Source organism: Sus scrofa, chromosome 13 (genome assembly GCF_054392235.1).
Source record: "Sus scrofa isolate SSC_HxYL_T2T_F1_AM1 chromosome 13, Sscrofa_HxYL_maternal_Yorkshire_Landrace_v2.0, whole genome shotgun sequence".
Classification (NCBI taxonomy): Eukaryota; Metazoa; Chordata; class Mammalia; order Artiodactyla; family Suidae; genus Sus; species Sus scrofa.
This window is the reverse complement of record NC_139395.1, coordinates 212,089,702-212,113,154: the sequence shown is the minus strand read 5'-3', so window position 1 is coordinate 212,113,154 and position 23,453 is coordinate 212,089,702. Positions and strand designations below refer to the sequence as shown.

Sequence of the window (23,453 nt, the reverse complement as noted above, 5' to 3'; positions counted from 1 at the left end):
TTTGGTGATGTTGTCCTGTGGCCTCTCTGGCCCCCACCCACTCAATGCAGGTAGTACAGCCTCCACTGATCACTGTGACAACCCCAAACTGTCCTCATGTGTCCCCTGGTGCCACCTCCCCTCGAAGACTTGGAGCTGAGAGAGTATGGAATAAATAGAGGACAGGGCCTGAGCACTGAGGTTTAAAGGAGGCTACAGAGCTGGCAAAGGAAACTGAAAAGTATCCAGAGAAGCAGGAGACTTCCTGGAAATGTGTGGTGTCAAGTGGGAGCTGAGAGAAGAGGGTATTTTTAGAAGAGGTGAGTCAATTGTATTGGATGCTGCTGAGAAGCCAAGCAAAGAACTGAAATGTGTTCGTTGCATTTGAGAGCCTGGAGATTGATGGGGGTCTGACTACTGCTGTGTCCATGGACTGTGGGTGAGGGGTGTAAGCCAGAGGGAGGTGAGTTGAGAAATGTGAGATGCAATGAGGTACCACCTCACACCGGTGAGACTGGCCATCATTAATAAGTCTACAAATAACAAATGCTGGAGGGGGTGTGGAGAAAAGGGAACCCTCCTTCACTGTTGGTGGGAATGTAAATTGGTACAGCCACTATGGAAAACAGCATGGAGGTACCTCAGAAAACTAAACATAGAACTACCTACTATATGACCCAGCAATCCCACTCCTGGGCATATATCCAGACAAACCTTTCGTTGAAAAAGATACATGCACCCGTATTCCTCATAATAGCCAAGACATGGAAATATCCATAGATAGATGAATGGATTAAGAAGATGTATACACACACAGTGGGATACTACTCAGCCATAAAAAGAACAAAGTGATGCCATTCGCAGCAACACGGATGGAACTAGATATTCTCATACTAACTGAAGTGAGTCAGAAAGAGAAAGACAAATACTACATGACATCACCTACATGTGGAATCTAATATGTGGTGCAAATGAACCAATCTACAGAAAATAAACTCACGGACTTGGAGATCAGACTCATGGTTGCCAAGGGGGAGGGGGAGGGAGTGGGATGGACTGGGAGTTTGGGATTAGTAGATGCAAACTATTGCATTTGGAGTGGATAAGCAATGAGATCCTGCTCTATAGCACAGGGAACTATATATCCAATCACTTATGATGGAACAGGGTAGAGGATAAGGTGAGGGAAAGAATACACATACGTATAACTAGGTCACTTCGCTGTGTAGCAGGAATTGGCAAAACATTGTAAATCAGCTACAATGAAGAAATGGAAAAAAAAAAGAGAAACGGGGGATGCAGACAGCAAGAAGGGGGTCCGTGTGTCCACGTAACGTGTGCGTATACATATACATTCATGTATTTGGTGACACAGCCAGATTTTCTAGGACAGCAGCGTTTTTACATTTTTAATTACTTCTCCCAAAGGCAGTTCATTAAAAATACACTTAAGAAGACTTAACTTTATAAAAATCAGAAATTGAAAAAATGATCAAATTGACTCCTCATCAGAGATTTTTGTTGAGAAAATATTTTTCTTTTTTCTTTCCTCTCTCTCTCTCTCTTTTTTTTACTATTTTAAAAATTGAAGTGTAATTAATTTACAATGTTGTATTAGTTTCAAGTCTTTTTTTCTTGTTTTTGGAGGAAGCAAAGGCAACTAATGCTGCCTATCCAGGAATGTTGCCATTACTCAGAAAACTCCCAGGCTGAAAAAAAAAAAGAAAGAAAACAAGGAGTTCCCGTCATGGCTCAGCAGAAATGAATCTGGCTAGCATCCATGAGGACACAGGTTTGATCCCTGGTCTCACTCGGTGGGTTAAGGAACCGGCTTTGCCATGAGCTGCAGTGCAGGTCGCAGGTGCAGCTCGGATATGCTGTGGCTGTGGCATAGGCAGGTGTCTCTAGCTCCGATTCAACCCCTGGCCTGGGAACCTTAGGGTGCAGCCCTAAAAAGGCCAAAAAAAAAAAAAAAGAAAGAAAAGAAGAAAAGAAAATTCCTAATGCTGCCTAAGGACTGAGTTGCAGCTTTGAGGGAAATTCCAGAAGCAATTTTCCACACGCATTGGCCAGCCTCTCACAGGCAGCTCAAAAAAAAAAAAAAAAAAAAAAAAAGGAAAAAGAGCCAAGACTGATCTTGGCCTGCAGTCTCTCGAATCGATTCTTAGGCGGGTGAGTCATCCCATTACTATAAGCCTGGTTCTACTCAGGCCAGTTGGAAACAGGCGGAAAGGTCCGCTGGATAAATATTCACTAAGCAAATAAAAATGACAGAGGGAACACGCTACCCTGTTCTCCCTGAGTCATTATCTGGCAGATTCAGCTACGGGCTGTGGGTAACATTCTCTTTTCTGTTCGGGCTGTAGTTTCTGGTGTTGCTCAATTCTGTGCATTTGTGTCTGAAGCACAAGACATGATTGAGTCTCTCTGTCTTGTATGTATAGTTTCACTTGTTGAATAGCTGGTTTGAAGAACATTTATGACATAGTACACACCCCAAACTAGTCAGTACTGATCCTTACAATGCATACACTCTCCATTCCATTCCATTCCATTCCATCCCATTCCTGCTTTTTCTTTACTGCTGTCTGAGATTCACTAAAGTGATTTCATGACCCAGTAATATGTCCGGTGCTGCAGGATGGAAAACACTGATTTGAGCAAGACAAAGGAAACTCCCAGGCTGCTGCGAGTGTGTGGGGGTGATTAAAAACATCAACTGGTGGAGTTCCCGTTGTGGCTTAGCAGTTAAACGAATCCATCTAGTATCCATGAGGATGTGGGTTCGATCCCTGGGCTTGCTCAGTGGGTTGGAGATCTGGCATTGCTATGAGCTGGTAGCTGTGGCTCCCATTCAACCCCTAGCCTGGGAACCTCTATATGCCACGGGTGAGGCCCTAGAAAGCAATAATAATAGTAATAATAATAATAATAATAATAAAATAAAACCACAAACTGGTGAGGTGACTTTTAGGTTCATATTAATCTTGCAAACCCAGTGACAGACCTTCCCCACCGGCCATCCTGGCAGGCTAGGGCTCTGCTCCTCCCCATGTTTGGCTGGGGCAGCCACCCTGGCGAGGTGGCCCTGTGCCACAGCTTCGTCCCAGGCTGGGGCCCCATCTTTGCTGGTGGGTCAGTGCCGAGAGCAGCTCAAAGCCCATCTCACAGGGGCCCCTGGGTTTCTTCTGCCTCCCTCCAAGTTCGTTTATCCAAACTCTAGTTCAGGACTGATTAGTGGGTCAGGAAATCACTTTAGTGAGTCTCAGGCAGCATTTGGAAATAAAAGAGAAAGAAATGGAATGAAATAGAAGAGAAAAGAGCAGAGCACATGGTACAGTAAGGCCAGTACTGGCCTGTTTCAAGTGTGCTGTATATGGTGTGTGTGCAGTGACAGATGTTGTGTGATGTGTGTGTGTGTGTCTATGTGGTAAATGGTATGTGTGTGTGTTTTGTGTGTGGCATGGTGTGTGTGTATGGTGTGTGGTGTACGAGTGTGTGGTGTGTTTGATGTGGATGCAGGTATGTGTGGTGAATAGGGTGTGTGTGTGGTGTCTGGGTGGTGTGTGTGTTACGTGTGGCATGCTGTATGGGTGTGTGTGTCTGTGTGTGTGTGGCGTGTTTGATGGGGGTGTATGTATGGTGAATAGTGTGCGTGTGGGGGGTGTGTGTCTTACGTGTAGGCACGGTGTGTGTGTGTCGGGGGGTGTATGTGATGTGGGTGTATTGGGATGTAGTCAGAAGTGGCTTTACCCCCGGGCTGTTGGGAAAATGATCCTGATTTGAGGGACCGGGAAATCACTCTGGCTGATGCATGGGTTGGCCTGAATTTACATGAACCAGATCAGCCTGACTCATGGCCTGTCACACACACACAGCACATCTCCAACCATTAGGATAAAGAGTGTTTACTTTGAAGATGAGGGTGCGTCCCTCCTCTCCTACGTGTCCACGTTAACGCTCCCTTAAAGATAAGATTCCCTTTCCAGATACTTGGGTCCAGCCGGCTCGCTCTGTTTACACGAATCTGTCTCTCTTGAAATCTTGAAGGACTGCTCCCTGTCAGGGTAGATGTATGTTCTTTGTTCTGATAAGATATGACCATGCTGGGAGTTCCCATTGTGGCGCAGTGGTTAACGAATCCAACTAGGAACCATGAGGTTGCAGGTTTGATCCCTGGCCTTGCTCTGTGGGTTAAGGATCCGGTGTTGCCCTGAGCTGTGGTGTAAGTTGCAGACACGGCTTGGATCCCACGTTGCTGTGGCTGTGGTGGAGGCTGGCGGCTACAGCTCCGATTAGATCCCTAGCCTGGGGACCTCCATGTGCCGCAGGTGCGGCCCTAGAAAAAGGCAAAAAGACAAAAAAAAAAAAAAAAAAAAAAAAAAGATATGACCAGGCTGACAACCATGCTTCTATGGAGCAATTTCTCAGAGCTACCAAGAAGCTGTCTGATTGATTCCTGATTCACTTAATTATTGATTATTTGTGTGGACAAGGCTAATGAACTTGAACTTCAGGGATCCTGGCCCCTGGCACAAGCCTTCTCCCTCTTTTGGTATTTGTAATGCTACACTGTATTATTTTTCATAAAGATAGAAAAAGTGTCATTCCCCATTAACCGTGGACCTGTTTCTGGTTGTGCTGTCACTGCTTCACTTCCTGTGGGTCACTGTGAGACCCCAAACCACAAAATCCCACGCTTTCTCTCCCTTTCCACTTGGCGGCCTGCACCATCTTGCAAAAGCGCAAATTCTCTCCCTAGCTTGAGCCTCCTGGGAATAAAATGCAGACTCTCAGCTGGGCCCTCAGCCGCCTGTTCTGGGTCCTGCTTCCTGCTCTTATCTTATTTGGACCGAATCCCCATTCTCTGCCCCTGCTGTAGTCCACGTTAGTATCCCGTCCTTCAGCTTTGAGTTTGCCCTCCTCTTGGAGGGAGTTTGCACGCAAGTGCCATTCCCTGACCCTGGAAGAATCTACAACATTCTCTTGTGGCCGCTCTTCCTTTCCTTCCTGATCTCAGCTGAGTCGTCTCTTTCTCTAGGAAGCCTTCCTTCCCCAAGTGTTGAATGAAAAGTCAACACTGTCATATCAGTCAATAAAGGATGTGGCAGCTATCAAGACACTGCAGTCAACCATTTGATCCAGCAATCCCACTCCTGGGCATCTCTCCAGAGGAAACCATGGCTCAAAAAGATAACACATACTCCAATGTCCACTGCAGCACTATATACAATAGCCAAGACTTGGAAGCAACCTAAATGTCCATCAACAGAGGAGTGGATAAAGAAGATGTGGTACATATACACAATGGAATATTACTCAGCCATGAAGAGGAAAGAAATAACAGCATTTGCAGCAACATGGATGGACCTAGAAATTATCACGCTAAGTGAAGTCAGTCACACAGTGAGACACCAATGTCACATGCTATCACTTATATGACTTATACGTGGAATCTAAAAAAAGGACACAATTGAATTTCTTTGCAGAACAGATACTGACTCACAGCTTTGAAAAACATATGGCTTCCAAAGGAGACACGTTGGGGGCTGGGGGCTTGGGATGGAAATGCTATAAAATTGGGTTGTGATGATTTTTGTACAACTATACATGTAATAAAATTCATTGAGTTCAACAATTTTTTTTCTCCCCCCCCAAAGTCACCCCGGATGGTGAACCCTGAGGAGACTCAGGTTGGGAAAGAACATGTATTGGCCCTAGGTGGCTAAGGTGCATGTCCAAGGAATGACTTCAGGGAGCCCAGACTCTTGCATCTTCTCATACATGGAAAAGTGCTAAGTTCATTAACCTGAGATCACTGGTTTTCTTTCTTTTTTCTTCCTTCCTCCCCTCTTTTCTTTTCTTCTTTTTTTCCTTCCTTCCATTCGTTCTTTCTTTCTTTCTCCCTCTCTCTCTTTCTTTTCCTTTTCACAGCCATGCCTGCAGCATATGGCAGTTTCCACGCTAGGGGATCCAATCAGAGCTGCAGCTGCCCACCTACGTCACAGCCACAGCAACGCCAGATCCAACCCACACTGCAGCTTGTGGCAACCTCGGGTCCTTAACGCACTGAGCAAGGCCAGGGATCAAACCCACATTCCTCGAGGATGCTAGTCGGGTTCTTAACCTGATGAGCCACAACAGGTACTCCCTCTGATCTTCTTTATTTAACAATATCCATCTTTCCACCTTCCGACTACCTGATCTTTGCTGCAGGACCCCCGACAGATCCCCACTCCCCCCTGCCTCTTTGGAGGGTCCCTCAGTGTTATTCTCAGAGGCTGCCTCCTGAGCTTGAAGTCCTTAGAAAGTCTGCCCAAGCAAACATGTTTTCCACTTTAGGTTGTGTATATCTAGTTTTTCAGTGGCCATGATCCTCCCATGAAGTCCAGCGCATCCAGCACTTTCCACTATCACAGGGCGCTGTCACCGTGTGGAGGCTTGACGTGTCCCTATGTCCCTGTGTTGTGTGGCTGCCACACTCTTACTCCATGCCTGGCGCTGCTGCCCGTACAAAGTCAACCCCTTCCCCTTTCCCCTCCTCACTAAGAGTCAGGAGGTGTTGGGGAGGGGGAGATACACACTACCGCGTATAGGATAGGGTTCAAGATATATCCTACAACACAGGGAATACAGCCAATACTTTGTCATAATTGTAGATGAAAAGCAACAAAATTATAATAAAATCATAATTTTAAAATTATGTGAGAATTAAATAATTTTAAACTTCTAAGAAATTGTAAAATATTATTTAAAAGTATATAAACTTATTGAAAATTATATATAAATCATTTAAAATTATATTAAAATATGTATTAAATTATATAAACTATAATTACATTTAAAACATAATTTAAAAAAGAAAGTCAGAAGCTGTTATCACCTTCCCCAGTTTACAGATGAGAAAACAAAGGCCCAGAGAGGTTAAGGCATTGGCTCAAAGTCACACAGTAAGCGGTCAAGCCAGGCTTCTGGCCTCAGGGTTGGGACCAGATGGAGAGGGCATTTGATGAGAACTGGTTACATGGATTGTTAAGAGAACAGAACCTTTAACAGCTCTGTGTTACCTAAGCTGTCTTGAAGGAGAAAGTTCAGGTGAGTCCTGAGGTGAGTTGGAAATGACGGGTGTCCTGGGGGGTTGGGGAGAGCTGGGTTTCCCTGCCAACGCCCACCTTAGAGGGTGCGGGGAGGTCAGGATTGAGGATGGGGGAGCCAGTGAGGCGAGCTGGAGAGAGAGCGCATGCTCGGGAGTGGGAGAGGACCCCCCCCCCCCGCCCTGCCCCCCGCAGGGCACAGGAAGAACCCAGGTCGCAAAGCACATATTGTGAGGCTGTAGCTGTGGATTTTGTGATGTCCCCACTGAGCACTCCACCCCCCATCACGATACTTTCTGGAGTGGGAATGGATTCCTTTGACAGAGCTCAAAGGAGTCGGAGGCTGGGGACACAGTGAGCCAGCCTCATGGGTCCTGGCAGTGACTGGCCTGAGCCCATCCTACTTGGGGCTCCAGAGGAACAGGGGTCCTAGCTGACCTCTGGGATCTAGAATGAAGGGCTGACTGAATCCTTGCAGATTTTCTACCCTCTCATTTCAATGGAACTGCCCCTGGTCCCAGAGCCGCAAGGAGTGTGGAAAGCCTGAGCTCCCTCTGGACCCAGACGCTAGCTTTTTCATCTTGTATAAAAATAAAATCACTCTGAATGTCCGGATGTGCCCAAGGTACAATAATCTTATGAAAACAAGTGCATTTTTAGCAAAGGATCCTACATTCAGCAGAGAATTGTCCTTCCCTGGTCCCATCTACTACATTTGTGGTGGTCGTGGTATATTTTGCATAAAATCAGATCCATGATGGCATAAAGCAGTATACACAGTGCTTTTTTTCTTCTGCTTTTTTAGGGCTGCACCTGCAGCATACAGAAGTTCCCAGGCTATGGGTCGAATCAAAGCTGCCGCTGCCGGCCTGAGCCACAGCCATGGCAACGCAGGATCCAAGCCTCGTCTTCGACCTACACCACAGCTCAAGGCAACACCGGAACCCTGACCTACTGAGCGAGGCCAGAGATGGAACCTGCATCATCATGGATACTAGTTTGCTTTGTTTCCACTATGGCACAGTGCTTTAGACTGGGTAGATTATATTTGAAGACTGCAGAGAGAGATCCGTGATGTGTCTAACGGCCAGTGAGCCTACCCCTCGAGACACCTGTCACTGCCTTTGTCCCCGCTCTGAGCATCTACCTCAAGGGTGTATTGGACGGGGCTCCATCTACCAGGGGAGTGGAGGATGCTCCATTGCAGTCAGGTGGTTACTGGCTAACTGCAGGATTGGTGAGTTCCCCAGGCTCAGCAAGCTTTCCTGTGCCACCACTGGCCATCCAGTCACTCTTGAATGTGACTGCATTTGGACACAGGGCCTTTAAAGAGGTTGCTTAAGTAAACTAAGTGAAATAAGTCAGAAAGAGAAAGATAAATGCCATACGATATTGCTTATATGTTGGAATCTAAAATATGAGAAATGGGAGAAATCAGGAGGGAAGAGAGAGCCTCTGAAACTGGGCTGGAGAATGGGATGGCTCTTAGCATCCTGGCCTTACCATCTTCGGCTCCCCATCTGGTGAGTCAGGAAGCTGACTGGGCTTCTGCTGATGGTTGCCAGCTTGTGTCCTGACCTCACCGACTTCCTTTCATGTCTTTAGCTACAGGAACTTGCATGATTTTGCCAAGAGGTGCCTGGGTCTGAGTTTCCTATCAATCTGAGTGCACCATAAATACCTGCCAATACGGCGGTGGGGCCAAGGCCTTCAAACCACAGGAGTAAAAACAACAAAGGTGATTTAATTTTTAGAAAGCAATGGAAACATGTTGAAAAATATCTTTTTTTATATTAAACAATTAATTTATTACATTTATAGTTGTACAATGATCATCACAACCCAATTTTATAACATAGCATTTTTTTAAAGGCGAAAAAAAGTAACTAACACAACAGTGTCAATTAACTACACTTCAAAGAAAAAGGTTAACAAAACTGAGGACAGGGTGGCTATTATGGGCTGGATGGTGTCGTCGTCCCCCCCCCCCGTTTATATGCTGAATCCTTAACCCCCGGTGCCTCGGAATGTGACTGCATTTGGACACAGTGCCTTTAAAGAGGTTGCTTAAGTAAACTAAGTGAAATAAGTCAGAAAGAGAAAGATAAATACCATACGATATTGCTTATATGTTGGAATCTAAAATATGACACAAATGAACTTATCTGCACACCAGACACAGACTCACAGAGATAAAGAACAGACTTGTGGTCGCCAAGGGGTGTGGGAGGGAGTGATGGACTGGGGAATTTGGGATTAGCGGATGTAAACTATTTTATATAGAATGTATAAATAACAAGGTCCTACTGTACAGCGGAGGGAACTACATTCAATGTCCCGTGATAACCCATAATGGAAACGAATATGAAACAGACCTTATACATAACTCAGTTACATTGCCGTACCCCAGACATTAACACAACATTATAAATCAAGTATATGTCAATAAAACTAAAAAAAAGAGGCGATTAAGATAAAATGAAGTCATCAGGGTGCGCCCTAATCCAATATGTCTGGTGTCTTCTAAGAGGAAATCAAGACACAGCCGCACACAGGAGACCCCATGAGAACACAGGGAGAAGACCCCCACGTAGACGCCAAGGAGAGAGGCCTCAGAAGGAACTAATCTTGCCAACGCCTTGACTTCAGACCTCCGACCTTTAGAACTGCGAGAAAATAAATCTCTCATTTATGCGACCCAGCCTGGGGTACTCCGTCCTGAGAGCCCCAGCAGGCTTCCACAGTGGCCGGCTTGTTAGTGGCTGTAGCATCTTTTATGCTAGGGAATGGCTCCCCCTGCTGGTTGTTTAGATTAAAAGCCAAAGGACTCCGGAAAATAACATTTCATATTTGGATGCTACAGATTCAGGGACAAAGTGCTTAGATGCTTCTTTATAGAATCTAGAATGTAGAATATTCATAGGATTCTTTATAGAACCCTTCATCTGTAATCAGGGTTGATATTAAAAATAGTCAGCAACTGAGGTGGCTCCCTGTGGTCAGACTGGAGGCTGGACCGTGAGGAGGTGGTGGGGAGGGTGTTAGGGGAGGAGCTGGGGAAGCCTGGGGGGGACTGATGTGTCGGGGGGGTGAACATGCACCAACCTCATGGAAGATGCAACCCTGCCGGGTGCCCTGCTGCAGATCAGTGTGTAATCACAGAAAATTATTTCCTAATACTTCCTTTATAAAACTGCAAAGCTTGAACTTAGCCTAGTGCTCCTAGACATAGCCTGCAAGCAAGTACTCTTTTTCTGAGCAGGAAAATTATGTCCTGCTGTGGTTTGTGGTTGTTCAACACATGTCTCTTGTGTGATCAGAGTCATGCTATTGGCCTCACTCTCCTGGTGGTCATATTGCCTTGCCAAGGCTACGAACAAGACAGCAAGTCTGGAGGCCAAGTCTGATGCATCACAGCTAGAAGGTTAAACAATCTATCACATCCATCGCTACTATGGAACAGAGGGCAAGCCAAGCAATTTGTGCTCCAAAAAGCTATCATGAGAATGGAAAAATCAGCTCCTAGATTACTTCTTGGGTGCATACAGAAGGTGCCCAATAATTAAAAAAATACTTATGGCTCCACACACGGCATATGGAAATTTCACGGCCATGGACTGAATCCAAGTCACGGCTGCAATGCTGCATCCCTTTAACCCACTGTGCTGGGCAGGGGATTGAACCCACACCTCCACAAGGAACTGAGCCACAGCAGTCGGATTCTTAACCCACTGGCCACAGCAGGAACTCCCTATAAATATTTTTTTGAGTAAGTGAATGGGGATCAGACACCATGAAATGAAAACACTTGGCAGCCTGTGTTCCAAATTTGGGTATTCACTCGGCTGTTCCAGACTGCTTCTATCAAGTGAGGATTTTTTTCTGCCCTTGTCCAGATAGCACCGTTTCTAGAAGCGAATGAGAAACCTGCGAGTGAAAGCATGGAGCCTCCATGACCCCGTATGATGAGAGGATCCAGCATTTGTTTTTGTTTTTTTGCCTTTTCTAGGCATATGGAGGTTCCCAGGCTAGGGATCTAATCGGGGCTGTAGCCGTCGGCCTGCACCAGAGCCACAGCAACGCAGGATCCAAGCAGCGTCTGCAACCTACACCACAGCTCAGGGCAACGTCGGATCCTTAACCCACTGAGCAATGCCAGGGATCGAACCCGCAACCTCATGGTTCCTAGTTGGATTCGTTAACCACTGAGCCACGACAGGAACTCCGAGCCAGCATTTGTAATAGGAACACCCAGGCATGTCTGGGCTGCACGGAGTGGCGAGTGTGCTCAAATCACTCTCCTTAGAAGGATAAGGAAAATTTCCATGAGCCCTAACTTGAAGCTCCATTCACTTCACCAGTCAGGAAGGACTTACTGAGAGCATCCTAGGTGCCCAGCATGAGCACAAGTGATACAGACCCTCCTTTCTGGGAGCTTACCCGCTCCTGGGGGGGAAGGACAATTACACAAGTGCTTGTAATTGCGACAAGGCTGATTAGGGAGAAATACAGGGTGATGTGACAATATAAAACAGTGACTTGGAGCTGTGAGGGGCTGGGAAGGCTTACCTGTGACAGTCATCCGTCTTTTTTTTTTTTTTTCCTTTTTAGGGCCATATCTGTGGCCTATGGAAGTTTCCAGGCTAGAGGTCAAAGTGGAACCACAGCTACCAGCCTACATCACAACCAGAGCAGCACTGGATCTGAACCGAGTCTGTGACTGACACCAGAGCTCACGACAGCGCCGGATCCTTAACCCACTGAGAGAGGCCAGAGATCGAACCTGCATCCTCATGGATTCTAGTCAGGTTCTTAATCTGATGAACCACACGGGAACTCTGTGACGGTCATCTCTAAGGTGGGGTTTGGAAGGGGAGGTGGGAAGGGGTGGGGGTGTGGGGAAGCCTTGCAGGAAGATGGAAGAACTTGGGTAAATGTCTAAGGCAGAAGGCCCCAGCAGAGCAGGCTGGGAGGCGGTATGTGGGTTCTCAAGTCCAGCTGTGGGACAGCAGGTTTCACCCAGTTCCCAGGAAGATAGGTGCCCACACCGTGCCTTTCCCAGACTCACACAGAGGGGCCTTGTGGGCTGGTGTGTCCCAAAGTCTGGTGCATTCAGGGAATTGAATGCCCAGTGAATGGTGAGGAGCTTAAACCTCTTTGCCAGTTTTCAGCTGCTCCATGTAGATTTCAGCTGTCCTCATTTGTACCTATTGACCTACAGGTACCGGTCTCTCCATTACTGAGAGTTAAAACCACTCTCTGTCCAGGTCCATTGACCTTGCCCCTTAGGGAGATATGGCTTATCCCCCTGCATAAAAGCTCACGTCCTCTGGATCCAACCAAGTCCCTCATTTGCAGGCATCCCATCAGAATCGCCCAAGAACTTGATGGGATGCTGTCATTACTCTGTGCCCAGCGCATAGCACATAGTAGGTGTGCAACTAAATGCATGGTTGTATGAATGAATCTGTTTCCAAAAACATGGGGACTTCCCTATGGGAACACTTCTCGCCCAGCCTGAATCGGGGTCTATGGTAGCACGCATTTAGCGCCCACTTCTCTGCACACCATCTGTAACCCGCAAAAGTGGTGTACACTCTTCATCTCTGCCGTCCCACCTCTCCGGAGCTACTTCAGCCCCTCCAAAGGCCACCAAGGACAAAATAAAGCAGAAAACAATGCCCGGAGGACCACGCTCCAGATGCTGCAGAAACAACTTTTCACACTCTCGGTCCTAGCTTATTATTTTATACATAGTGATAACTAGCTTTTTTTTTCTCTTTTGTCCTTTTAGGGCCGCATCTGCAACATATGGAGGTTCCCAGGCTAGGGGTCGAATCAGAGCTATTGCTGCCAGCCTACGCCAGAGCCACCGCAATGCCAGATCCGAGCCTCGGCTGTGACCTACACCACAGCTCACAGCAACGCCGGATCCTTAACCCACTGAGCGAGGCCAGGGATCAAACCCGCAACCTCCTGGTTCCTTGTCGGATTCGTTCCTTGTCGGGAACTCCTAGTTTTGATTCTCTGTTGGCTTAACCTCCTGCAGAATAGAAACTGTACGAAGAAAGCCTGGTTCTTTGGGTTAGGATGTGGGAAGAAGGCGACGAGGAGGCTAGCATGGATGATGCTGACAAAAGATAACGGATTGCTCATCTACCATCATTACCATTGGGGCTTGAGAGGGGCTTACCAGCTTCCAAGCAGGATTCGCTCAGCCACAGCCGCTGCTGTTGGGGCTTCTCTGCATAATACTCTTTCAGGGATATGTGCCTTGTAGACAGTTCTGCTTTTTTGCTCCAGTTCATCCTTGGTGGCTGCCTCTATGCTGTGACCGTCAGTCTCCAGCCCCTTCTATTTCCTCCTTTTCCACCTCGGCCTCTGAAATGCCGTGGAACTGCCCCTGCCAATTACGACTACAGGCAAAAACTGCACACCAACTATCAAGCATCTGTTCCTCAATTTCTCACTAGCTGCAACTTTCAATAACATTTCCTCTGAGTATAAGAAGATGCTCCAAACTGAGAATTTCCTTGCTTACGCAATTTTTTTTTTTTTTCTGGTGTCTGCCTTGTGGTTTAGATGCCACATCTTAACTTCTCCTTCCTCAAAGGGTCAGTGCAACTCTGCCATCTTGTTCCATCTGGGTCTTTTTCCCATAAGCCATAAACCAAAGTTTGTGAGCATTTTTCCCGTCCCTTTCTGAGCCAGGCTCCTTCCCTGGGCGCTGTCTGAAAATAACTTCGCTACCATCTCACATAGGTCCAATCACTCCAGCTTATCTCATGTCTGTTTTCTGCATGTAGATTACAGTTTTCCCCCTAATACACCAGCAAATACTTGGTGACTGCATATTTATGTGCCAGTATTCTGTAAAGTATAATCTGGGAGACAGACTGGAAAACCTGATTTTTGTCAGCTTGTGTCACGCAAGCCTGTACGAATACAGGAAAGCGTGAGATATGCGGTAAGGGGCATTGTGCAGCGGGGCACCCATGTCTCTCCTGAGTGATGCAGGGGAACGTGGTATTTCCAGCTACAAAGCATCCTTCTGGGCTTGGGGTTGCTCTGCCCCTTTCCCACCCAAGAAAGCCTAGGAAATTTAGGGGGTGATGGGATATTTTCAAAGGGATAATCTTAAATACTCTTTACTCTCTTTCTCAGATGAGCCATCCTTTGCAAACTGTGAGACTTAGTGACAAAACACCATATCCCCTCTAACCCATGAGCCCCATCCATGCAGCTCAGGGTACTGCAGCTGAGGCTGGTTGGCAAAGATAGGGCTGTTTTCTGATCACACTTCAAAGAAAGAAATGGCGTTCTCGAACTGCCTTTGCTCGCAACTGCTGATTGCATTTGGCAGAACGAGGTTGTGCGGAGAGATAAGCCTGGAAAAGGGGCAGTTGCTGTCACATTCTTGGTTGATTGTGGCCCCTCCTAACTCAGGAGGTATGTGAGTATTTCATACTCAAGACTGGAGCCAGAGCTGTCATTTCCACACCTCTCTGAGTCTCAATTTCCTTGTGTGGAAGCATGGGCATTTTCATGCTTGCCTCTTAAGGACTGTGGTGGAAATTCAGTAGAATGAATTTTGTGAGAGCCCTCAGCACTGTGCTGGGATTAAGTGGTTTCTTGATAAATATTTGCTGGGTGCAAAAAAAAAAAAAAAAAAGGTATTTATTTAAGAGTCTGCTATGCAATTTTTCTTTCTTTCTTTTTATTTATTTATTTATTTATTTATTTATTTATTTATTTATTTATTTGTGTCTTTTTTGCCTTTTCTACGGCCACACCTGCGGCATATGGAGGTCCCCAGGCTAGGGGTCTAATCGGAGCTGTAGCCACCAGTCTATGCCAGAGCTACAGCAATGCGGGATCTGAGCCGCATCTGCGACCTACACCATAGCTCATGGCACTGCCAGATCCTTAAGCCACTGAGCAAGGACAGGGATTGAACCCGCAACCTCATAGTTCCTAGTTGCATTCGTTAACCACTGAGCCACGATGGGAACTCCGCTATGCAATTTTTCTTGATAAAACACACGAGAGCTGCCTTGCAGGGTATCGTGCTAAAATGAGAACAGGTGGAAACTGTCTTAAGGGGATAAGAAGAGGTATGTCTATTATCATTGCTTTTTAGGCTTCAGTTCATCCAGCGTGTTTCTTGCTTGATCTCTTTCCTAGGAATTGTTCCGTGGGTGAGCTCCGTGAGCCGGGGGCTGTGATAATTAGACCAAGGTCATGTATCTGTCCCCTGTGGGCCAGTTAGCTCAGCTTGGCTCCATGTCCATACACATTGATCTTAACCCAGCTGGCAGGCTCACAAATGTGTGACCAGGTCCCCAGGGACGCCAGGGGGACGGGTTTCTGTGGATCTGGCAAATAATTCCTGCCTGCGGGAGAAGCAACTCTGCAGCCGCTCTGTTATGGTTATTGTGACCTGAAGGTGGCGCTGTTTCTCAAGGAAGAATAGTGCGTGAACTGCGGGTACTTATTTTAAAGGGTGTGTGAATGAGGGGTTATGAGAGTTGGAGAGAAACTGCAAGGTAATTTGATTCAATTCCGCATTTTCCAAAGCAAAGAAACTGAGACCCAGAGATAGAAAACTCTTTCCTGAAACCGAACCACAGAGGCACGGCTGGATATAGGGCTCCTAGAGTCTATTCTTTTGCAATTTTCACTACATTAGGGGTTTCCTGGTCGTAAACGATATTAAGCAATTAATAATGCTAATGACAAAGTTGAATGAATCATTGACACCTAGACGGGGGATGTTTCCAAAGAATTAAATTGTCGTTGAATTTCAAACGTCTATTATTCCTAATCGTAGGTCAGGTTCAAGCTGTCTGTGTTGGTTTTTGTTATAAAAGGCATTGGATTTAATGAATGATTTATTTTTCTTTTCCCTAAAAATGATAGAAGGAAAATGACTAGTATGGGTGGAATTTTATTCTATATTGACTGTTTTTGAAACATAAGTATGATTTCCGTTTTTGTTTGTTTGTCTTTTGTCCTTTAAGGGCTGCACCCCAGACATATGGAGGTTCCCAGGCTAGGGGTCCAATCGAGCTCTAACTGCTGGCCTACGCCAGAGCCCAAGCAGCTTGGAATCCGAGCAGAGTCTGCGACCTACACCACAGCTCACGGCAATGCCGGATCCTCAACCCACTGAGTGAGGCCAGGGATTGAACCCGAAACCTCATGGTTCCTAGTCGGATTCCTTTCTGCTGCACCATGACGGAAACTCCTGATTTCTGTTTAAGTGATCACAATTGAGACAACGTGGGTTTTTAAAAGATGCTCATGGACAGAAGCTTGATAATGAAAGTGAACCCAAAGTAGCTATTTTTAACCCTTTTCCTAATTCACAGAAGGTGGAGCACAGCAGGGAATGGATATAGAGGTTCACCCCTATAGCATGCACAGAATTCAATCTTTTAGAAGGTTTCTGCTGTGAAAAAAAAAATATTTTTGCTGCACCCCAGGCATATGGAAATTCCCAAGCCAGGGACCGAACCTGCACCACAGCAGCTGAATGACAACGCCAGAGCCTCATCCCGCTGTGCCACAAGGAACTCTGAAAGTAATTTTTTTTTTAAGGTAAACTTTCGCTTACTTTCCAAGGAGGGTAAGAACCGAGGAAAGTGAGAGAGAGTAAGTTTTACATCCTTGCACTGGGGCTCGTCAAGGGGTTGACCAGTGAGCTTCTCCAGGTATTTGCATGCAGCCTGTCTTACAGAATTCAAGGTCTCGAAAAAGGCAGGGTCTGTGCCTTTGCTCTTGGCGCCAGTGAAAACGTTCTTGGAGATGCTGATGAAACAGAAGCCATCATCTCCGAGATAACAGCATCTTTCCCCCCTTTCACTTTGGAGAGATGGTGTTTCTCATTCTTGTATTCGTTTTTTTTTTTTTTTTTTTTTTCCTGCCACAGCTAAGGGAGACTAATAGGAACAGGTGTTTTCTGAAATAGGGATCTGCTGAATTCAGGAAGAGTGGATTTCTATTTTTCTGAAAAAAATTGTTTATCAAGTAACTTGGATTTTTTCCTATTGTGCCTTCCTCTGCTGTAACAGAAGCACAGAATCTTCCAGTCACCGGTCGTGGTCTGCTCTTCATTTGAACCTTTATCCGTGCTCTTAAATGACTCCCTTTGCCACATCAGCATCAAGTGCAAGCTGGTTAAGGAGGCAGAATCTCAGGTCCACTCGGACCTGTGGAATCAGCCAGCATCCGACCTGTCGGGGTTTCTCAGGTGTGCCCGTGAATCCTAGAAGCACACAGACAAGGAGCTCCCTGGTGGCCTAGTGGTTAAGGATCTGGCATTGTCGCTGCTGTGGTGAGGGTTAGCTCCCTGGCCCCAGATCTTCCATATGCCATGGGCGTGACTTAAAAAAAGCACAGACTAGAACACAGATCTATCGGGAGAGCTGAAATGATTGTAACCATTTTCCTTAGTTCAGTCTCTGTTTTCACAACAGTGCTTTTTCCTGCTCTATATAGCCTCTCCTGATCACACAATCTCCTATACTGAGGTCTGTGATGGGATGGGTATATTCTAAGGGCTGAGAATGAAGACGAAAATCCTTGGCCTCATGGAACTGATGGTGGGGGTGAGATGGAAAAGAAACTTAGCTTATACCCAGGAGTACATGATGTATGGTGCATTGTAACGTGATAAGCTCTGGAAGACAATAAGGCTGATGGGAGTGAGGGAACAGTGCAGTGGCCATTTGGGATGCTCAGGGAAGGCCTGGCCATGGGGTGGGGCCTCTGAGCAGAGCCAGGAAGGAGGTGAAGGAGGGGACATGTTTTGGGGGGGTGGGGAGACAAATCTTCTGCCACCTCCCTCTGCAGTGGGTCAGAGTTGCCAGATTGAGCAAATGAAAATACAGGATGCCCTGCATTTTTGAATTTGAATTTCAGATCTACAATTTTTTTTTTGGTATAACATACTAATTTGTAATGTTATAATGTATGTATGCATTCATTCATTCATTCATTCATTCATTCCTTCATTCTGTGGCTGCCCCATGGCATAGGGAGTTCACATCAGCGATCAGATCGAAGCAGCAGTGGCAACCTACGCGGGATCCTTAAGCCACTGTGCTGGGCCAGGGATCGAACCTGCGTCCTGGTGCTCCCAAGAGGCCACTGATCCCGTTGCGCCCCTGTGGGAACTCCTAAGTATACATAGTTTAGTACATATGCTAGTACATAGTTCATGTACTAAGCTACAGTATATATGTTGTTTGGTGTGTCTCATGCAATAGAGTACATATTTTTTTAGTATGTCTCAATGCAATATTTGGGACATACGTATACTAAAAAAAAGTCATCATTTATCTGAAATTCAAATCTGACTGGATGCCCTCTATTCTACCTGGCGATTCCTCCTGTGACAGGTTGGCCCCTGGGCAGACTGTGGCTGGAGGAGGTGGCTTTCTCCGCAGAATCACCATGTCTCTGTTCTGTCAATTTGCATCTTGCTCCCTGGCCCTGGCCAGGAGCACCGCGGAGGTAGTGGTTGTACTTGATCTTGTGTTATCCCCACGGGTGACGCCTGGACGTGGTCACTCTGGATCTGTCTTCTGCAGTCAGATAAGAATTTCCTGAACTAAATACCACCGCTCGCCTCAAATCTTTTCAAGTCAAACCCTCCCACCTCTTAGAATATCTATCTTTATATATTGCTTGGTGACTGTATCACACATCGCCTATTGGGAAAAAAAATTTGCATTGTTCTTTTGTCCATGTAGTACCTATGGGAGAAACTCATGATTTACTTGTCCAGCGACCTCCATGCTGTGTGTCATTTGCAGTTTTCCAAGTGCGGCTTTTGAGTGGCAAGTGCGGCCCCTCCCACCTCTTCCCAGAAGAGTCTAGTCTAGGGCATAATATCCATCCGCCGGTGCTCAGAGCCAAGCCATTACCTTTCCCCTTTTTAAATGAGGGGCAATGCTCCTCCCTTCATTTATTTATTTTAAACCCTACCAACTGGCGAGGAAGTGGTAGCTGAAAGGACAGCAGCGCTGTGTCACTTTTCAGTAATTACCTCTTGCAGAGCCCCTGCTCACAGAGAAGGTTCTAGAACTGGAGGCCTTTGTGTCTACTCATTAGGAGAATGATGACGGTAAACAGCCGATCTGACTCAGCAAAGATAACCTGAGGGGCCGCTTCGCTGTCTTCTCTCTGGTGCTTCCTAACACCTGCCGTTACAAGATAATAACGCCCAGCAAAACAAACTTCCTTTGCATTTTGTAATGACCAGCCCCTCCCATGAGAGGTTACAGCTCACTGACGTTAGAAACTGACTTTCCTCTTTGCCTCCTGATTTGGGGCAATGGATGGCAGTTGCGCCTTGGAGGTCTGTTGCAATGAGTTTCTAGAGCCTGATCTGCCTATGTGGCAGGTTCTGGGGTGGGGCTGGAGCGAGCCCGACAAGAGGATAACTTTGGCCCAAAAATTTTCTGCAAGCACCACCAACAACTGTGACCTCAGCTTCTAAAACCTTTTTAAAGATGTGATTCTACATTGCCTCTGAGCTGACAGTTTTTCCCATATAATGAGCAATACACTTCATCTTTGTTTCTTATGTTCTGTTTTCAGCAAAAAGGGGGAAGGCTTATATGAACAGAAATTAAGTTGTTATTTAATTTGTGATTTTATTGGAGGTGCAAAGGAATTTACACTTACTTTCGGCTGTTCTTTGGTGTGCCAGACTTTCAGTCGAATCAGCTGGTTTGCAATTTTAAAAACTATTTTCAAAATTTGGGATCATGAACTAAATTGATGTGTGTGTGTGTTTGGGGGGGCGTTTGTATTTTTCACATTCTACAGGCTTTCCTACACATTTGTTGTGACTTGGGTTTGTAAAACTGGGACCTTTTGATAGAAACATCAGGATGACCCTAAAGTAAAATGTTCCATAAAAGTGAAAACCAGGAAAATCACCACCAAAGATGAAGTGAAAGCCATCAACCAACCAACCAATAAATAAAAAATAATGAGAAAGAACTGCTACATTTTAATCACCCAGGATATATCCCCTAGGTTATATTTGTGGTTTTGTTTCTTCATTTGCTTTGTTTTTGTTTTGGCTGCTCCTGAGGCATGCGGAAGTGCCTGGGCCAGGGATCAAACCTGCACCACAGCAGTGACAATGCTGGATCCTTAACCCAATGAGCCACCAGGGAACTCCTATGAGGATATATTATATCAGGATATATCAGAATGAATTTGAAAAAATTTAACCTACACATGAATTTTTAATAACTTAATATTTAAGTAGGAAGATTGATGGCAAGATTAAATTTTTTGTTTATGTAGTTTTCACATTAGGTACCTGAGAGGTGAAAATGTGTATAATTTGCACATGAGCTATAGCAGTCATCCTACTTGTAGCAGTTGTATCTTTTTAAAAATAATTATTTGCTTATTATAATAGTGATAATATATACATCATGGGAAATTTAGGGCATAGAGTTAGGCAAAAAGAAGAAAGTAACCATCCCAGTTACATAATGGTACCAGGCAGAGAGGACCTTTGTGAATTTTAGTGTATATCTTTCCAGTTCTTTTTTCTAGCTGTAAAATAAAATAAAATTTATTTATTTTTAAATATAAAAAAATTGGGGGTTCCTGTCATGGCTTGGTGGTTAACGAATCTGACTAGGAACCATGGGGTTGTGGGTTCAACCCCTGGCCTTGCTCAGTGGGTTAAGGATCCGGCGTTGCCCTGAGCTGTGGTGTGGGTCGCAGACGTGGCTCGGATCTGGCATTGCTGTGGCTCTGGTGTAGGCCGGTGACTACAGCTCCGATTAGACCCCTAGCCTGGGAACCTCCATATGCTGTGGGATCGGCCCTAGAAAAGGCAAAAAGATAAATAAATAAATAATTTTTTATAATGATTTTTATTTTTTTCCATTAGAGCTGGTTTACAGTGTTCTGTCAATTTTCTATTGTACAGCAAGGTGACCCAGTCACGCATACATGTATACATTCTTTTTTCTCCCATTATCATTGTATTTATTTTTAGATGGTATTGCCCAAGTTCTTTTAAAACTCGTGTTTAATCTGTATATCGTATGAGGAAGGGAGGGGACTGGCATGGGGAGGAAGGAAGAGGAGATTTTGCAATGAGTCCGTTCAGAGCATATGAAACAAAGACCTGCTGTACAGATAGAAAGTCACAGCGCTTTGCTGCTTCTATGTCATGGTCGCAGTCCATGGCACCCTGACATTTTCATCATCATTTATATATTTTGTGGGGGTTAACAGCGTATTTCTTCATGAAGTAGGAAGGAATGAGTAGGATTCCCTTTTCTTTTTCAGTTGTGATTCATTTCAGAGATGTTTCATTTCAGAGATGTTTCAAATCTCCATCCCGGACAGCCTTGAAACTTGGAACTGAATTACATGGGTTTATTGATGAAGACTCGGCAGTTGAGTTCTCCTCTTTGCTCTTGACCAAAATGGCTAGCTTCAAGCTGCCCCCAGAAGAAAAACGGGGAGACCAGGACGATCGGTTCACCCCCAAGCCAGAAGCCACTGTGGAGTTAAAGACCCGTTACAATTTTCTTTGCCGCCAAAGAAAATAAACTTCACCCGTTCACCCAGTCCCTGAAATGCAATAGAAAACAACGACTCCAGGAAACACATCCTTAGGCTTCATTATCAGAAAGGTTTGCACATGGTACACAGACAGAAGCTGCTGTGAAAACAAGAAGGACCAAAATAGCTGTGCCTTTAGCTGGGTGTGTCACCATATTGCACTCAATGTGAGGATATTAATTTCACAGTTTTCATAGATAAGTTTAAACATAGGAACATGTCACAAATAAGCAGCCATCTCCTCGAGGCTCCATCAGCTGGGATTTCACAGTCTGCAATTTTTAAATTCAGCCAGGTCCCCCAGGGCCAATCAATATTGGTGGCAATTATTCTTAGTACACAGTCCAAATGAAATGGGTGTTTTTTTTTTTCTTTTTTATCAAGGTGGGAGATGCTGATATAGAAATAAGCCAAGTCCCTTGTGGATGGCAATTGGGCCGCCTAACAGCTGCAGCAAGTCTGCTGTGGGTCCCTTTTGCCTGTTTCTTAGGAATAGCCCCATAATGACCCCATTATTTTAACCCTTCAACGCAGGCTGTGTCGGATAGCTAGCTCGGAAAAACCTTGCACATGTCATACAAAGAGAGAATGTAAAAAAACAAAACCAAACAACACACAAAAACCCAAGCAAGGGCACCTCCCAAAGCAGCTGCTGGCAGCATTACCTTATACACAGGTTTTATTTATGCCCTGGTTTCTAAGCCACAACCTCTAGAGGGCCAATGTTTGGGACACTGGGATGTTTTCAAAAAGCAGAGTCAATTTACCTTCTAGAGGGAAAGCAGTGAAAAACCTTAAAAAAAAAATTTTTTTTTTTTTTTTTTTTTTTTTGCCCCAAAGGCAGATACGGAATTATGCACATCCCTGGATTTTACTCTTTGCAAAGTTAGTTTTTTTTTGTTTGTTTGTTTCTTTTGGAACTTTGGTTCTTTGGGGGTTGGAGTTAGCCGTGATGGTAGTGACAGTGGGGAATGGGGAACAGAAAATAGGAGGGGAAGTGGCCCTCAGAATGACAGCTCAAGTTCCTTTTCCTGGTGGGGCCCAAGTTTGAGTTAGTCAGCACTAGCTGGGATGGATTTGGCTGGTGACATTAATAAAACCCAGGTCATAGTGGGAGAGAAGCAGGGGTGGGAAAAATGCACGCCTTTCAGCAAAGTTGGGTTGGGTCTGAATTTCCTAATCCTTAAAGTAGAGCTTCTTTTGTCTTCAGCCTGGTTTCAAATTAGGCTTTTTAAAAAAATCTCCTTTTGCTTTTTATCTCATTAATCACTTAAAATACCAGAGAGCTGGGAATCCAAAATTGTTCTAATGTTATTTGATGTTAACTGATAGAACAAAAAAACCAAACGAGATCAATGCTGAATGCTCTGTTCCTACCTGTGTTTTCAAACTGCCAGTTCTCCTAAAGAAATGCTCCAAGAAATGGGAAATTCTGGAAAAGAGCAGAGAGGCAAACAGAAAAGGGACGTCACAACACCCACCTGGTGATTCTTTGTATAAACCCAGTAGCCTATTAGACATCTTGGAATTAGGGATTTTCCTGGCGGAATTTGGTTATTTTTATCTTGCTTGGAAATCAAAACTGGAATGAATGAAAGGGAAAATTTAGGAGAAAAATTTTTTTTTTTTGGCCTCACCCACTGCATGTGGAAATTCCTGGGGCGGAAATTGAACCTGTGCCACAGCATCGACCTGAGCTGATGCCATGACAAAGCTGGATCCTTAACCTGCTGCACCCCAAGAGGACTCTCAAGAGTTTTAAGGTCCCAA

At 45.3% G+C, this 23,453-nt stretch overlaps 1 protein-coding gene and 1 pseudogene across 1 annotated transcript in view; one reads left to right on the top strand and one right to left on the bottom strand.

The window, feature by feature from the left end:
• Positions 1 to 13,344, bottom strand: part of IFNAR2 (interferon alpha and beta receptor subunit 2) — an 85,942-nt gene extending 72,598 nt beyond the window's left edge. The window contains 1 exon segment of the mRNA NM_001204775.2: positions 13,267 to 13,344. The gene's annotated coding sequence lies outside the window, so the exon portion shown is untranslated.
• The window catches only part of LOC110256370 (small ribosomal subunit protein uS5 pseudogene), a 35,887-nt pseudogene extending 14,217 nt beyond the window's left edge, over positions 1 to 21,670 (top strand).
• The last annotated feature ends 1,783 nt before the right edge of the window (positions 21,671 to 23,453 follow it).